Raw genomic sequence first — 12,499 nt, forward strand, 5'->3', positions numbered from 1 at the left:
CTTGATTAAACGCTGAAAATAATATAAAAGAGGGAGACAGGTTTTTCCTATTTTATCTTATTTTGTTTTATTTCTCCCTCTCCTCTCGCTGGAAGCGTCGGACCTCCCGCCTCCCGCTCCCGTCTCAAACACAGAGGTCTCCCTCTCCGCACCCACGGCGCACGCCCGGCCTGTTAAATAGCCTGTAAACATATCAACTGTGTGACACAAACTCAGTGCTTTGGTCATTAAATAATGTCGGGCTCGGTTCGGGTTCGGACAGAAATATGCGGCCCATGCCGCACTCTAACACACACACGCAAACACACGGAAAACCAGACATTATCATCAGTTTATAAAAAACCCCCGGACGCCCCAGACGGGACGTGAAAAGTGGACATGTCCGGGCAAAAGAGGACATTTGGTCAACCTAGAATGCGTGAATCAGTCAGATCTGCACTCCAGAGGAGAGCCTTCATTAGATTAGACTATGCAATATCGCCCACTACTGGATTTGTAAGTTAATGAACTGTAATTAAAGCTCTCTGTGCTTTAATTAGCGGCTATGAAACAACATGATCCTCTCGTCGTACTCGTACTCGTCGTCCTCCGCTTATCCGGGTCCAGGTAGCGGGGGCAGCAGCCTCAGCAAAGAAGCCCACACAGTCCTCTCCCCAGCCACTTCCGTCAGCTCTTCCGCGGGAACCCCGAGGCATTCCCAGGCCAGCCAGGTGATGTAGTCCCTCCAGCGTGTCCTGGGGCGGCCCCGAGGTCTCCTCCCGGTTGGACACGCCCGAAACACCTCCCAAGGGAAGCACCGGAAGGCATCCTTACCAGATGCCCGAACCACCTCAACTGGCTCCTCTCGATGTGGAGAAGCAGCGGCTCTACTCCGAGTCCCTCCCGGATGTCCGAGCTCCTCACCCTATCCCTAAGGCTGAGCCCAGCCACCCTGCGGAGGAAACTCATTTCGGCCGCTTGTACTCGCGATGTCATTCTTTCGGTCACTACCCAGAGCTCATGACCTATGACCTCACCGAACTCCTCCCACGCCCGAGTTTTTGCCTCCACGACTGCCGCCGCTGCGCTCCGCTTGGCCCGCCGGTACCCATCAGCTGCTTCCGGAGACCCACAGGCCAACCATGCCCTGTAGGCCTCCTTCTTCAGACTGACGGCTCCCCTCACCTCTGGTGTCCACCAGCGGGTTCGGGGATTACCGCCGCGACTGGCCCCAGCGGCCTTGCGGCCACAGCTCGCAACCGCCGCCTCGACAATGGCAGAGCGGAACAAGACCCATTCGGACTCAATGTCCCCCTCTGCCCTCGGGACGCGGTCGAAGCTCTCCCGTAGGTGGGAGTTGAAGATCATCTGGACAGGTTCTTCCGCCAGGCGTTCCCAGCAGACCCTCACTGTTCGTTTGGGCCTGCCAGGTCTGCGCGGCGTCTTCCCCCACCATCTGATCCAACTCACCACCAGGTGGTGATCAGTTGACAGCTCTGCTCCTCTCTTCACCCGAGTGTCCAGAACATATGGCCGCAGGTCAAATGATACGACTACAAAGTCGATCATTGACCTGCGACCTAGGCTGTCCTGGTGCCACGTGCACCGATGGACATCCTTATGTTTGAACATGGTGTTAGTTATGGCCAAACTGCGACCCGCACAGAAGTCCAATAACTGAACACCACTCGGGTTCAGATCGGGCAGGCCGTTCCTCCCAATCACGCCCCTCCAGGTCCCGCTGTCATTGCCCACGTGAGCGTTGAAGTCCCCCAGCAGAACAATGGAGTCCCCGGTCGGGGCACTGTCCAGCACCCATCCCAGGGACTCCAAAAAGGGCGGGTACTCTGTTGTCTGCGCTTATGCGCCGAACAGCAGTTCAGTCAGGACCCGTTCCCCGACCCAAAGGCGCAGGGAAGCAACCCTTTCGTCTACCGGGGTAAACCCCAACGTACAGGCAGAGAGTCTGGGGGCTATCAGAAAGCCCACCCCGGCCCTCCGCCTCTCACCTGGAGCAACTCCAGCGCTGGAGTTGGAATATAATTACTTATATAATTAATATAAAATGCAGTATGATACATATTAAGTATGATTCCTTATCTCTGGAACTACTTGAAACACACCTTGTTAAGTTTTAAGTCTCACCAAGGTCGACTGAGCACTTATCTGCAGCGTCCTCTCTCACACAGTGGTCCTGCAGCATCACTGCTCCACCACCACCCAGTGCTCCTACAGCAGGTTACAAATATACAAGATTACATATCTAATACTGTGATAGAATATATGTTTAGCATGATCATATGTATAAGTACAGAAGACGAGAACGGCCATGTATACATATATTTTTTTTTTGTGCACTGTTATCTCGTGATAATGACTTATTATTTCGTTATCTCGATATAACAAAGATTGTTTTCTGGTGATAACGAATTAATTATCTCGTTATCTTGATATAACAAAGATTGTTTTCTGGTGATAACGAATTAATTATCTCGTTATCTTGATATAACAAAGACTGTTTTCCCGTGATAATTGTCAAGTCTGATGATTGCGCACTGGTTAATGTGATCGTCTTGATTTCAGCCTACAAGAGCTGCCGTGGTCCTGCTAGATGCCTCCTACTGCTGCTGTTATCATTAGTTACACTTCTACTGTTATTATACACATGTGATTGTTGTCACATACCGTATATTTCCAAATAGACGCCCGGTGGCAAATAGCCACCGGGCACCTAATAGCCGCCAGGGGTTTGACCCCATTTTGCGTATTAAACGCCGGTCCGATTATTTCCTCATTCATTGCCTCAAGGAGGGACAGCCCTGCCTGCAGGGAGAGAGAAGCTCGCGAGGGCTGCTCTCTCCCTGCCTGCAGGGCTGTCCCTCATTGAGGGACTGTTTGCGCTTTTACGCACGGGTCGGTATTGAAGTGGCGCACGACTCGTGCTACGGACGGACGGACGGACGGACGGACGGTCGGACAGACAGCCACGTATCTAAAACAGGTAATACATCTGGCTACATCTTTCCCACATCAAATATCCGTGATCACCTACACCCGCGTGCGTAAAAGCGCACACAGTTCCGTGTCCTCTCACCGCGGATGATGTGATTTGATGGCCCAGTACTCATTGTAGCCCACTCTTATAAGACCCAACAATAATAATAATAATAAGCTACTGTGGACCTATATGCCATGCCTTTTAATAAAATTACCAGAGGAGTTCGCTGAAAAGCAGGTCCACAGTAGCTTATTATTATTATTATTAATATTATTATTATTATTGGGTCTTATAAGAGTGGGCTACAATGAGTACAGGGCCATCAAATCACAGCATCCGCGGTGAGAGGACACGGAATTGTGTGCGCTTTTACGTACGCGGGTGTAGGTGATCACGGATATTTGATGTGGGAAAGATGTAGCCAGATGTATTACCTGTTTTTTGATGTGGGAAAGATGTAGCCAGATGTATTACCTGTTTTAGATACGTGGCTGTCTGTCCAACCGTCCGTCCGTAGCACGAATCATGTGCGCCACTTCAATACCAACCCGTGCGTAAAAGCACAAACAGTCCCTCAAGGAGGGACAGCCCTGCAGGCAGGGAGAGAGCAGCCCTTGCGAGCTTCTCTCTCCCTGAATGAGGAAATAATCGCCCCGGCGTTTAATACGCAAAATGGGGTCAAACCCCCCGCGGCTATTAGGTGCCCAGCGGCTATTTGCCACCGGGCGACTATTTGGAAATATACGGTATGTGACAACAATCACATGTGTATAATAACAGTAGAACTGTGACTAATGATAACAGCAGCAGTAGGAGGCATCTAGCAGGACCACGGCAGCTCTTGTAGGCTGAAATCAAGACGATCACATTAACCAGTGCGTAATCATCAGACTTGACAATCATCACGGGAAAACAATCTTTGTTATATCGAGATAACAAGATAATTAATTCGTTATCACGAGAAAACAATCTTTGTTATATCGAGATAACGAAAAAATTAATTCGTTATCACAAGATAACAGTGCACAAAAAAAAGAAATACGTGGCCGTTCTCGTCTTCCGTAGTATAACACAGTAATATATACATACATTTGGTATTTAGAATAATTCCCCATTTAGCCTGGTATGTTTCATTTATCAAAATTACTTATCTTGTGTTTTAAATCTCATTCCGGTCCTAAAACTTCCCACTCACTTCGCTATCAATGTAATATCAGCTGAGCTGTAACATATTATAGACAGGTATACTCAACAGAATCACAAAGCCTAAAAAACAGACCATAAGTTACGTTTTTGTTTCATTTCAGCTCCTCCACTCAACAATCACGCAGCAATGTCATATTTAACAGCTAATATCTAACTCAGACTGGCTCGCAAAAAATCAGGACTGGAAGCACTGTAACTTCCCAATGTTAGATAAAATGGTTTAGGAGAAGACAATTTAAAACTACCAGGCTGTTCATGGTTAGCATTACCTGTATGGTGTGTACAGTATGTACAGTGTCCTAGCCTAATCTGTTATCTTATCTTTTAATATTACATAAATCTACTAATTTAATGGGAGATAATCCACTAACAAGCTTTAATGCACATGTTAATTTAGATAAATTGTGCTGATAATGTAAAATTTGAGTCTTTGGACATCTTACCTGTTAAAAGTACATCACAGCTGGTCTTTTCTGCTGTAACTCCATTGCGCTGCTAGCATGTGCCGCTTACTTCCGGGAACTATTGAGAGGCTCCGCGAACCACCATTGCTGTGAAAAAAATGACCCATTAGAGTGAACGGAGATGACGCGACTCTCTATTCAAGGGCTCTGGTGCTACCCATCTAATACGGTAGGGGGCGGTGCGCACATTCAGGGCTGTACAGTGCAACACGTGCGATGGAAAAAAAAAGTTTGTGCGATGAATTTATTTGACTAGTAGCACGTCTGTTTTTTTTCTCGTTTTTTCAGTAGACGACAAGAGCGTTCACTGCGGTGCATCGTCTAGCAGCCCACGGAGCGACGACAGCAGCGGATGGAGGGCAGAATGGCGTGTGCGAGTCCCGGAGTGGCGTTTTTTGAAAATTGTGATTCAATGGCGAGTGAGTCAGAGGAGGATCAAGGAGTGTGGACTGAAATGAGAACAAAAAACGCGAGGAAGAAGAGTCTGAGTCACAGTGAGTCGGAAACTCAATATGAGATGAAAAAAGCACGGAGAGGAAATGAGAGTGAAGAGTGGAAAGTAATCATGGAGTTCGGAGAACATTCCAGTGGCAAATTACATCCAATTAAGCTCACGAAGGCTATTCATGAAGAAATCGGTCCAGTTAAGCAAGCAAGATTTTTAAGCAAAGGAAGAATGTTGGTGGAAACACATAATAAGGTCCAACAAGAAAAGATATTGAAGATGAAGACCCTGAATGGAGTTCGAGTTAAAAGCCATATTCCTGGAGCAAATCGCAAGATACGTTGAGTGATTAATGGAGTCCCTTTAGAAATGAGTTTGGAAGATTTCAAGAAAGAAATTAAAGGGGGAAAAGTGACCGTAGTGAAGCGCCTTCCTACTAGGTATCAGAGGAAAATGGTGGATAGCTCGTCTGTTTTCATTCAGTTTGAAGGCACCATGCTGCAGAAAGTAATGATTGGATGTATGAGTTTCCCTGTCAGAGAGTATGTGCCAAAACCATTAAGATGCTTCAAATGTCAGAGAATAGGGCATGTGGCAGAGCAGTGCAAATCAAAACCTAGGTGCGCTAAATGTGCTGGGGAACATGAGTATGGTGGCTGTGCAGTGGATGCAAAACTGAAGTGTTGTAACTGTGGAGGGGAACATAGTGTTGCTTATCAAGGGTGTGAAGTGCAGAAAAGAGCAAAGGAAATCCAAAGATACAAAGTGGAAAACAAAGTGTTAACGTGGAGTGAGGCAGGGGTGCCCCCTATCAGTGTATCTATTTCTTCTTTCTGTACAACTCCTTATCAGTGTATCTATTTCTTCTTTCTGTACAACTCCTTAATTTACATATCAAACTCAGTTCATTAAAGGGTATGGTCGACGCTAACAAAGAAATGTTCATAAGTCAACTAGCAGATGACACTGCTCTCTTTCTCAGGGATGCTTTGCAAGTATCAGTGGCAATCAACAGTATCCAGTCCTTTTCGAAAGCCTCCGGACTTTCCCTTAATCTTAATAAATGCGAACTTTTGCCTGTTAAAGACCGTTTGGTGGTCTCAATTCATGGAATTCCTGTGAGAAACTCTGCAACATACCTTGGTATTCAAATCACTAAAAATGGGCAATCTAGATGCTCTGTAAACTTCACTCCTATCATAGAAAAAACCCAAAAAATCCTTAATCACTGGCTGCAGAGAGACTTGTCTTTAAGGGGAAGAGTTCTGCTTTCGAAGGCAGAGGGAATCTCACGTCTAACCTATGCTGCTCAGTCTTTACATGTTGATAACACAACTTGCAAATCAACTGATAAAATGTTACACAATTTTTTATGGAAAAACAAAACCCACTAATTATGAAAATCTGTCAATTTAAGCTCTATGACAATGGTGGTTTGAATTTTATTGATTTTGGCGCACTTAATACCTTCAAGATAAATTGGATCAAAAAGTATTTGAAAAACCCCACATCTATTTGGAACTTCATTTCACATTGTGTGTTCTCAAATTTAGGCGGCCTTAATTTCTTGCTGCTCTGTAATTATAGCATTCCAAAAATACCACCGAAACTTTATCACTTCCATCAACAGGTTCTTTTAGCGTGGACATTGATTTACAAACACAATTTCTCTCCGCAGAGTTGCTTCATTTGGAACAACTGTAATATTGTTTATAAAAACAAAACACTTTTTTTTGGATAAATGGTTTAACAATGGAATTGTTTTAGTTAGTCAACTGTTCAAAAAAGATGGGCTGTTGTATAATTACTCTGAATTTCTTATGAGATATAATGTACCAATAACACCTAGAGAATTTTCAGTGGTATTTGATGCTATTCCTTCTGGTCTGTGCATGTTCTTCAGGTGCTCTGACAGCTCTCCTCCCTTATCATTCAATCCTCCTGAAGTCTTCTCTCGGTAGTGTTTGCTTTTCATCTGGTAAGCTTCTGAACCCCAGAATAAGAGCCATGTTTCAGGATGGCCTAGTTTCCGTCCCACCAGCAACATTTTATTGGGTCAATTTCGTGACTGATATTGAGTGGAAAAAAGTTTGGACGTTACAAACAAAGTCAAAGAGATCTCATTTAAATTGATACACAAATTCTGCCCTTATCAAAATTTAAGAATGATATAGATGTTAACTGTTCTTTCTGCCAAAAGCATCCTGAAACATGCACTCACTTATTTTGGTCATGTGAATTCACTTATAAATTCTGGAGGGACTTCCACAAGTTTATTGCTGATTCTGTCTTTTCTGATTTTCACCTTTACTATAAGAATGTTATTTTTGGTTTTCAAAATTTTAATCACAAAGATAGTGATGCATTCTTTTTTATAAATGTGTTTTTATTTTTAGCAAAGTTTCAAATACCCAAGTGCAAATTCATCAACAGAAAGCCTGAACTCTTTTTACTTAAAAAAGAATTTGAACAATATATGAGGATAATCTCTTCATCGAAAAACACAAAGGCTTTAAAGACTATCAACATTTGCAAATCGCTAAATTTGTTTACATGAAATATGCTCTCGCACACTTAATTACTTTCTTACTTATTCTCTGTTGTTTTTATTTTTATTTATTTATTTTTTCTTTATATTTTACATTTGCCTCTCTTGTCTTTAATGGGTTTTTTGGGGGGGGGGTTTCAGTCATCTGTATTTTGATCCTGATTTTGCTCTGTATAATTGTACTTACTAAAGATTTAATAAAAAAAAAAAGAGTTTGTTCATTAGCATAATGAACGAAGGGAAAGCTCTTGTCATCGAGTGTCTTTGTCTCTGTGGGGGAGGCGGGGCTGTGGGCTACACACACACAGTGTGGTCTTCGTGAGGGGGAGACGAGGCGGAGAAAAAACAGAGTTGAGCGTAACCTGAATAACAAACCGGGGCTAGCTGTGAGGCTAGCGGAGCGTTAGCCGCAGCATGACCAGAGGGAAGCACAATCAGTTAGCTTCCGCTAGCTTCCCAGCTAGCCCCGGCTCTCCGTTTGGATCCAACCGGAGCACCGAGCCCTGGTTTGTTATTCAGGTTAAAGTGGGAATAAGCAGCGGGTTTGTCGGGCAGCTGAGTGAAGTGGAGCCTGCAGAGGAAACACTGTGACCTCTTTCGAGATGACCTGCGCCTCGCCTGGAAAGTAGACGAGAGCAGGTGGCCACAGCCGGGGGGGCGGTGACAAAAAGCTGTGGTGAAGTCGGACAGTTTCCCGACAGTTTCCGTTATAGTTGGTAATCCTGTTCAGAAACACTTCTTGTTATATTGGGTGAAATGGCCCTTCCACCCTGAGAGTAGTCAATACATAATGTGTTCAGAAAAATGAATGAAAAAAATCTGACCTCTGTGGCAGCTGCAGGCCTGTAAAAACTCTGACCAATCCCTGCCATTCGGTGCGAATGGAAAGAACCAATCAGATGCCTTCATGTCTCGTCCTGCCCGAGCCCCCCTCCATCCTTCCCTCCCTCCTCCCTGCGTGCACTCTTCACGTGTCACCGTTGCCGGAAATATTCAGCACACTCCTCAGCAGAAATATTGAGTTAGCAGGAGTTTGCTGAACAATGGCAGAGAAAATGCAGCCAAAAGTACCACTTCCAGCGTTATTTGTAACAGCTCGCCCCGCTAAACAGGCTGAGAAAGGAAAGTCAGAGGCAGAAAAGGCTGCGACGAAAAAGGCTTTGGATAAAGCGAGAGGACAAACCAGACATCAACATCCGTACAGCTTTTGAACAGTGGAGACAACTGAGGGAGCTGAAGGGCCTGAAAAGTGATGCAGAGGTTGCTGTCTTTCTGTTGGACAGGTAATTATTTGTTTTGCTTCGGGGGGATTTGTTATTTTACTCGGCTCTCCTCTGCCCTGCTGAGTCTGACTTCTACTGCAGGATGCGCGTTCAAGCTTGTGTGGGGCCGTGGCTTGGACGGAGCACTGACGGGAGGGGGAGGAGGGGGCGGAGCTTAGAGGAGGTGCCGCTTTCAAATCTTGCTAGCTCTCCAACATTACCAACTATAGCTTTAAAAGGCTTGTTCGGGATGAACTGCGCCTCGCCTGGAAAGTAGACGAGAGCAGGCGGCTGCAGCGGGGGGCGGTGACAAAAAGCTGCGGTGAAGTCAGACAGTTTCCCGACAGTTTCCAGCAGCCTTCAGTACGTACAGGAAGTCACAGACACACTTACATCCTGTCTGGAATTATGTCAATTCATTAAAAAAGTGATCAGACCCATATGCCAGTTTGTTTTCATTCTCCAGTTGTTTTAATTATGATAGATTAATTTATTAAAATGCTTTACAGGTGATCTGTAGTTTATGTTCATGGTTTATTCTCCATCTGACGTGAATTCTCCTGTAAATCAGCATCATATCAGTTTGACCTGTCCCCTCAACTACACAGGCTAAATAAACAGTGCTTGACTATAAGGTTAATATTTTCAGAAGAAAAAATATACAAGACAACATCTTTCATTAAGGCTCAGTCAGATACAGTCAGGGCTTCACATCTGATGTTATTTTAAGAATTCTCACATCCCACTGACCACAAGTCTCTGTGTTGCTAAATACTTCAATAATAAAAAAAGTCCAGTGTGCCGGGTTTGTTCTAAAACCATCTCAACAAAAAGAGCGAATACGACTAACTTAACTGCACACCTGAGAGTGAGAGACTGACAGTCTATTTTTTTGTATTTATAAAGGTCTTTATTTATTTATTTAGATATTTTTACGTGTTATTTCGGACATTTAAATGTTCTTTTTTTGCATTCGTAAATATTCTTGTTAAATAAATGTTTATTTCTCTTTAAAAGGGTGTACTTGCATCATTATGCTTTTATTATCATTATCTAAGTTTAAAAAATGGTCTAAAAATAGCAAAATTACAACGATAATAAAAATGGTCTTAAAAGCACAATATTACGCAATATTATCACTTATCGCAATAATTTCTGACGCAATTAATCGCCCAGCAAAATTTGTTATCGTGACAGGTGCTACAAACTTTCTGGCCTGTACTACAAAATTATCACCCTCTATAGCACAAGTGCTATGGGCTAAAAAAGTTAACGTACAGCCCTGACATTTGATATATGGACGCATCACAGATCATGGTGTAGCGGGTAGTTGCACTCGTTAGCCAATATCAATAAGTTGTCAATATTAGCCAGGTGGGCTAACCAATGCACCGTGGCTATGGGCTAGAATCGGCTCAGAAGTCTAGATGCGGCTGCGGGAGCTGGTGATCAGCAACTAATAAGGACACCAGAGGCGGTTAATTAGTGCAGGTACCTTGTATTTCAAAGTGAATATGACAACCCAAAATATTTACAACAACAAATGGTAAGGAAAAAAATAAAAAAACCCAAAATATATACAAAACTGCAGTTATGGCAACCGGTTAGAATATTACTTAAGTGCACTTTAGATATGGCTCAGTTTGGTTCAGGATTTAACACAACAACATACAAAGGTTCACAATGGGAAAATAAATGAATCCCCAAAGTTGCATGCACACAATCTACACACTGTCACAACAATCCACGAGGGTCTGAGTGAGCGTTCATGGGGAATTGTCCATTGAATATTGTCCATTGAAGGGAAGGGATGTGAGTGGAGTTGTGGCAGTTTAATGAGAATTGCGTGGGGCGGCTGTGACAGCCTCCTACCAGACCAGTAGGGCTGCGATGCTGTAGTGCTACAGAGGTTGTTGGCTCCCAGGTGTGGTTTCAGTAGCTCGCCATCTTCGGCTCCAAAAGGAGACACTGGCCTGCATCAAAATAACAGGTCCAGTCAAACCAAGGTGTTAAGGCAGATAGTTGTGTTAACTTTTAGCTTACCTCATTTATATCCATTTATGTGTACACAAAATAAAAATCATAAATTAAACATAGAAAATACAATTCATATAAACATCCAAAGTGCTTTCAGAGTTTCCATGTTTTAGCTACATCCAAAGTACTACAGGTTGGCATATAATTTGCACATGCTAACACAATAACAAATTACAACAATGCATTCACTGTGGGCATGTAGCAATTTAGCTTGTGCTACAGCCGAAATACATGCAGCAGACGTAGCAACCAAAACACAAGGTAACGCTAGCCTTGCTTAGCACAACATAGCCCAGACACATGAATCACGAACAGCCGACATCCCGAACATGCAACACTCACCAGTTCCTTTGATAAACCACGCACGACAGCGGCACCAACTCCCAGCGGCCCAGTAGTCGGATCTAAAAGGTTATGACATACTTAGCATGCTGAGTAGAAAACAACCGAAAGAGCGAACGTCTGTAAAGACCAGATGGTTACGAACCTGCACGCAGCTGTCGACCGGCTCTCCCCGCAACTCTGAGTAGGAGATCCGCCGCAGCTGCTACAAATTTCGCTCTGCGTGACGTGATTGGTTGGGCGCGGTCACATGACTGGGTGACGTGAGGTAGTGACGTCGAGGTGTTCGGAGGGTGTGCAATAATAATTAAGTTATATTAAGGCAGATTTTTTTAACCTGGGTTACAATGGCATTCCCTGGGATTGTGCAAACACTGTTAGAATTAGCTGCCCAGGTGGATTCTAATATTATATCTGAGTCTGATGCCCGTGCAGGTCATAGAGAGCTTGGCTGCATACTCTGCCGTCACAGATTGAGACGTTAATGAGGTTGCTTTAGCTAACTTCTCTTCAGTCCTGGAACGACTGGATGCTGTGCAGCCTCAAAGGGGATGAGGACAACCAGCCATCAACATCCCTTTCGAGGCCATAGAAAACTACTTATTAAATGGTTTCAAAGTGAAGGAAATAGCAGAGCTGTTCGGTGTAGGCCACCAGACCATCTGTCGGAGGATGCAAAGCAACGGATTGAGGTAACGGTAACAGGCTCCTTATTACTATTATTTGTAAAGGGACCGTGTTCACAACTGCTGTGACTGCTGTAGTGTAAGGCACACCTGGATTTATCAAAGAAAAAAAACAGACCACACACACACACACACACACACACACACACACACACACTGAATGTGCACACCGCCCCCTACCATATTAGATGGGTAGCACCATAGACATATATACGTATATATGTCTATGGGTAGCACAGTCAGCATGGAGCTGAAGAAGAGCGGCTGCTGACGTCACTCTCCAAAATAGCAATGTCCTCTTTGTTTTCTTTTTGATTATGGCATAAAATGTGCAGACTTGGAGAAGAAAATGCAAATGCAAATAGGCTGATTGATTATTAATTTTATTTATGAGTCAGATAATGCAGCCACATTCTTAAAATGAAAAAGCATTTCTGTAAATGCATTTTAATTTTCAAATTTTACATTTCAAATTGAATTTTGGTATCTATTTGCTGGGGCATATTTTGAAAATTAAATCTCAAATGACTTT

The 12,499-nt window shown here is 43.9% G+C and overlaps 1 long non-coding RNA gene across 1 annotated transcript; it reads right to left on the reverse strand.

The window, feature by feature from the left end:
- Nucleotides 1-9,370: 9,370 nt before the first annotated feature.
- Nucleotides 9,371-11,623, reverse strand: LOC126386446 (uncharacterized). Its single transcript, XR_007569499.1, has 3 exons — nucleotides 11,427-11,623; nucleotides 11,282-11,343; nucleotides 9,371-10,875 (listed from the first exon to the last, which is right to left on the reverse strand). It is a non-coding gene; the product is annotated as an uncharacterized LOC126386446 (long non-coding RNA).
- Nucleotides 11,624-12,499: the final 876 nt, after the last annotated feature.

Source organism: Epinephelus moara, chromosome 24 (genome assembly GCF_006386435.1).
Source record: "Epinephelus moara isolate mb chromosome 24, YSFRI_EMoa_1.0, whole genome shotgun sequence".
Classification (NCBI taxonomy): domain Eukaryota; kingdom Metazoa; phylum Chordata; class Actinopteri; order Perciformes; family Serranidae; genus Epinephelus; species Epinephelus moara.